Source organism: Gallus gallus, chromosome 3 (genome assembly GCF_016699485.2).
Source record: "Gallus gallus isolate bGalGal1 chromosome 3, bGalGal1.mat.broiler.GRCg7b, whole genome shotgun sequence".
In the NCBI taxonomy this organism is placed as follows: Eukaryota; Metazoa; Chordata; class Aves; order Galliformes; family Phasianidae; genus Gallus; species Gallus gallus.
In genome coordinates, this window is record NC_052534.1 from 65,524,120 (window position 1) to 65,529,886 (window position 5,767).

Sequence of the window (5,767 nt, forward strand, 5' to 3'; positions counted from 1 at the left end):
GTTCCCGTACACTCAGAAGTGGAACTGGGAGATAGGGAGCAGGCTGGGCTATGTCGGAGTGAGCACTGCACACAAAGCTCTCCTCTGTCTCCCTTGCCAGCCCAGCTTTCCTCAGCACATGAACGAACACATAGACACATTCACACTTGGAATTCTCCACTTCACGCAGCTCCAGCTTCACGCTAAAGCTTCCAACCTATCTTCTTTCCTCCGTCCCATGCCGGGGTCCAGGTTTTCACACCCTGCTTGGTGCCATCCAGCTGCTTCAGCAGATCCTTCCTGACTGAACTGAGGTCGGGTGGGGTGACAGCTGATTCTTAAAACCTTCCTGCTGGAGATGCAGTGTTATTCTTGACTTGTATTCAAGTCCATGTTGCAGGAATTTCTGAAATTTGAAGGGCAGAGCCCAAAATACCTCTATTTGTTGAGGTGAGGAAAGCAGCATTTCTCAGAATTTCTAGTGTGTTGTGCCTAGCGGAATCATAACATAAAAATTAACACCCTTGATACAAGTTTTCCAAATAGGGAAAGAGAGAGATGCTATGGTATGTACACACTTTACACTCCTTCTTTCCATGGAATCCTAGTGTTTTCTCCTTGAAGTGCACAACCTGTCCTACTGCAATGGCACCCTGCTGGAACACCCTGCTAGACCTTCTAGCTCTCCAGCTTTCCTCCTATCAGTGCTACTGAATTGATGTGCCTGACTTTTAAGCTAACAGCTCAGTTCATCAGTTGTGCTTTCCATGCAGTGCTATGTATGTAGAAACTAGGTTTCTCTTACTCTCAGAAATCTCTTCTGTATCGTTTCGTAGTGTCATCTAGGTTGGAAAAGACCTTCAAGATCAAGTTCAGTCATCAAGCTCATCTACTGAGCATCATCACCAAACCATGTTCCTTAGTGCCACTGTGGCACTTCAGAGCACATCTGATTTTACAGGACTGGTGGATAGCTCAGGTTGGAGGGGACCCAGGAGGCATCTTGTCCAGCCTCTGCTCCAGCAGGGTCAGGTCTGAGGACACCCTTCCCACATTCCAGCATGGAAGAAGTGGGAAGTGTTGGGTTGTGTGTTATCCTGCCAGGACCACAAGGGAGCACGGCATTCATTGGGAATGTGTTGTTCCTCTTTGCATCCTAGGAATAAAACACGTGACCAGTGCAGAGCTGGGAATGTCTGCAGGAGCTGGCAAAGACTGGTCTGTGGTGGTGATGGCTCCTGGTCTTGGAAAGCAGGAGATATGTTCCTATAGGATTATCCATCTGTTTTTTTTGTTGTTGTTGTTGTTTATGAGGCTGGAATTCACTTGGAGAGTGCAGTACCTTCAGGATAAGAGTGAGACTAAGATTCATCATTTTGAATTTGAGATTCATGTTTTTCTTTATTAGTGTAATTAAGCTGACAGAACCTGTTGGGTTTGAGGGGTAGGAGGAATATTCCACCCTGATGGAGGTGGGATGATATTAAAATGTGACTGTAAGCATCTGGGTGACTTCCCACTTGTGTGCAAAGCAACCTGCCTGCTGCTTCAGCCCAGGCAGTGCTCCTGCCAGCAGCACCCAGCTCTCTGAGGAGCACCATGCCCTCCTTGCCTCTCTCCAGAGCAGCCACATCAATCAGGCTGGGCTGCCCAAGCCTGTAGGACATGCAGCATGAATTGTGGATGATAAGGAGCCACACATAGACAGCAGCACTGACCCCTTTGCATGAAAAACACACCAGTGCTTTGACTTAGCACTGGGGTCTGTGTCTCCCTTAGTCCTGGCTCTGATTTAAATAAATAAGGGTTTTGTGCCCTTTTGCTCTGCTGCGGATCTTCAGCAATCCCCCACAACTTGAGATTTAATGTCCTCAAGGCTGTGTCCAGACCCAGCAGAGGTTTATCTGTATGCATCCTGCTTGCCAAACCTCCCTTGCAGATCTGATTACACAAATCGTTCGTTTTCTGAAATAAACCTGCTCTTTTGTCTGGTGCCATTCTAATACTACCCTGATGGAAAATGTAATTTGATTTTATATTTGGTGATCTCTGAATATAGCACGTGTTGTGAAATATGCCATGTAAATCCATTGTCTTAAGAGACAGAGATGGAAAAGTAAGGAATTCAAACCCATAAATGAATATAACTGTTTTCTATAGCAAAATGCCATCTCAGACAAAATGCCATCTCAGACAAAATGCCATAAGTGTTCACTGCTGATATTTGCTATAGGCTGGGATTTTCATTGCTCTTGCGAGGCTCGGTGAAGCCCATGTAACAGCACCCAGCAAAGCCAAGGCTGGGTTTGGCTGCTTCACATAAATGGGTGCCAGTCCTGGAGCCTGGCATCGGCAGCGAGGTTTTGTCCTTTTGTCTCTATTCATGTATCAGTGCTACAAAAAGACTCTTCTGTTTCACTCAGTAAAACCTGCTATGTCTCTGCTCAAACACAGATGAGTAAAAAGAAATGAGCACATTGTACAACAACATATTGCCATTGGCTCACCTGAAGCATTTTCTTACATGTCATTTGGAGAAGCTGCCTCCTCCAAAACAGCTCTGCAGGCAGTGCTGTGCCTCCTGAGAGCTGTCCTTGGTGGCAGTGGGGCTGCACTGCACGCACCTCCCTCCTGGCAGTGAGATTGTGCCTGTGTGCAACACTGGGATCCCCTGCAGAGGGATGGAAATGCTCCACACAAGGGAAGCTCTGATATGTTCCTTGCTGTGTGTACCTATTTCAGCTCCTGTCCACTTCCAAAGTGATTTATTGTGCTTCTCAGAGCCAGTACATGATACCCAATTGATCAAAATATTTAGCAGTTGATTTAAGATATCTAAAGCCCATTTTCAAAACTGGCTTATGCAGATAGGTGTCTTTATCCTGTTGCCTTCTAATGAGCCTCAGATTAAGAAATGATGTGATAAAGTGTGTGTGTTCCTATGGATGCATCTCTGAAAAGTTTCCTCTTTCCATGGCTATTGACCATGTGAAAAAAATGAAATTCTCTGAACTGCTTAAGTTCAATATTTGTCAGCAAATGCAGGCTTAGCTCTCCCATTAGCTGACCTTTCAAAAATACTGTGCACGTTGAGCAAGACTGTCCTGCACTCAGCCCAGCTGTGGGCTCATTCTGCGCAGCCCATCTGGAGAGCCACAGGCTACAAAACAGCTCAGGGAGAGCAAATGGAGTAAAAATGAAGATCAACTGGGGACCCACCAGACAAAGGAAAGAAGTGTAACCACACTGCACTGACCAATTATGTGCTGAAATTGACCAGTTCTACCTAAAGAGTAGTGGCTCTGCTTACTCTTTTTAATTTGATATTAAATTATCTGTGACAGAATAAACTTGGATCAACTGAAATTGTGTGGTCCATCCCCCAGCACTGTGCAGAGCATACCCTGCTGCATTCTGGGGGAGAAATATCATCACCGTGCCATGTTGGGGCATGGTGGCCAACCTCACATACCAGGAGATGTGTGAGCTGCTGCAGAGCCTGGGTGACTCTTCGAGGGTTTCCACTGTCAGTTATAGGAGGAAAGAGTAAAGCAGCTTCCCAAACTCCTCTGCTTTGCACTCGTAGCTTGTGTGCCGACTAAAAATATTCCTGATGGAAATGAAAATAAGGTCCCGGCCAACACCCTACTCAAGGCCTCCTTGAGGTGAGAGCATGGAAGAGACACAGGAAGAGAACTGTATTTTCTCCCAAAACACCAATTGGGGATTTTTTTTTTTTCTATTTTATTTCCAGTTGATGTTATTATTAACATTTTGAGAAACACCTCTCCTAAATATCAGTGTGTTCCCACTGCTATCTCCAGATTTATTTTGGCTCCAAATCACCTGAAAGACAAACTCAGCTCATCATTCTGTGGGGAAAGTGCCTGAAGGTCTCTGCAGAGATACCCGTAAATTGTTTTTTTCATGCCAAGTGCCTGTCACAAGGGGGAGAATTTCCCACAGCAGGCTCTGCCCGTTCCTGTCTCCCAGCAGCCATGGCCACCTCCACCTCTCCTCTCCTGGACAAGGAAGCTGCTCCCTGTTTCAGCACTGAAGGACATCCTCCTTCCCAGCAGAAACAGGGGATTTGGCAGTGGGGAGCACGAGGAGCGAGTGCTGGGTGGGCACATCTGATCTGAGCAAGGGGCTCTCAATAATGGCTGCAGCCTGTCTTCTGGCTGTCACGTGGAGGGTGTCAGAAAGGGCATGAGGGAATGAGTTCCTACCTCAGGCCCCAGACTGTCTCTCAGGCTCTGTAAATCAGTATCCAAGGGAAAAAATTCCTTGCCTCCTTATTGCAGAAGTATGGAAAATAGCGTGGAATTCCTTTATTTTACTATTAAAGAATCTCACCACAGACTACGCATATGAAAGAGTGCAAAAAATCATGGGAAACTCAGATGAAACAGACACATTTGGTTTATTTTCAGTTTCCTCTGGACAAAAAGAATCAAACCAAAAATGTCCAAGCAAAACCCCACATCAGCTCATACTCTCCAGAGGGCTTTCAGGCTTGCCGGGTTTACGAGAAAATGTTGCCACATGGTGCTGGGATGGCCACCTCAGCAGTTCAGCCACATAGTTGCCCTTTCTTCCTCATGCCTACAGCAGAATTCCTTGTAAATCATCAGGGAAATGAAAACCACCACCTCCGCCACACAGCTGTGTCCATTCACTTCACCCAGTGCTCCATCCACCCCTCACCACCGAGCCAAGGGAAGAGAGGCACAGCAGCGGGGTCAGCTGGGGGCAGCCCTCGGGGAGAGGGGAAAGGGAGGAGACAGGAACGGTGAAGGCAGAAGCCTCCTCAGTGAGCTCAGATCCAGAAATGCCCACACAAGCCAGTGAGTAATGTCTCCCAAACCCACGGCTCTCACTTCTGCTTTGCAGAAAGGACTGTTAAAGAACCACCTTAAATTTGCAGAAGTGCTCTATCTTGTATTAGGTACCGTCCTGCCATCTGTCGGATGTTTTCTTAATTAAACCCTTGTTTAATATCAGGGAAAAAATAACCAAAAACAAAACAAAACAAAACAAAAAGCCCTGTGACAGCAGTTGCTTGTTTTTTGTTTCAGATATTTGTTTACTTTGCTACAGTAGTTCAGCAGTCTGGGTAATCCACAGCCCCATCCAGACATCCTTGAGACACAAATATTTAGCAGAGGATGAACTGCAGCACAACGTAGGGAGGGAGGTGGCAGGTCTCTGCCTTTTGGGGTGAGATTCCCCTGGATGTCCTCCAACACTGGCAGCTCCCAGTGAGCTGGGACCCATCCATTTCAGTGGGGGACAGCAGGCCTTTCCTTAGTGCAGTTCCTCTGTGCAGAAGGACACTTCTTCCTCAGGAGATGAATCACATCTCAGCGTACCTCCATGCCTTTTCCTCTGCTGACCATAGAGGCAGCAAAGGATAACATCTGGTCAGAGAAGGGCACCTTTCATTGTCTGGGGATCCTCCTTGCAGAACAGCCTCAGCCAAACGCTGCACTTGGCCACCCACAGCAAGGGTGTCCAGGTGCAGTGCACAGCTTGGAACTGAGATGTCCTCAGGTGATTTCCCATTCCCATCTGGTTTTGCTTCCTGCACTTCTGTGACATGGGTGGTTGGGACCATCCCACCATCTGGTTGACCTTGCAGATTGCCTTTAGCTCCTGGGTCTGTGTGAGGGGCAATTGAAGGGAATGTTCAGGCCTCAGAAATGTATGGATTATCATTGTTCTGATAAAGCTGGTGTATTCAGAGTGGGGAGCTTGTCCTCTTCTTACAGTGGTCTTGTCCAGTTGC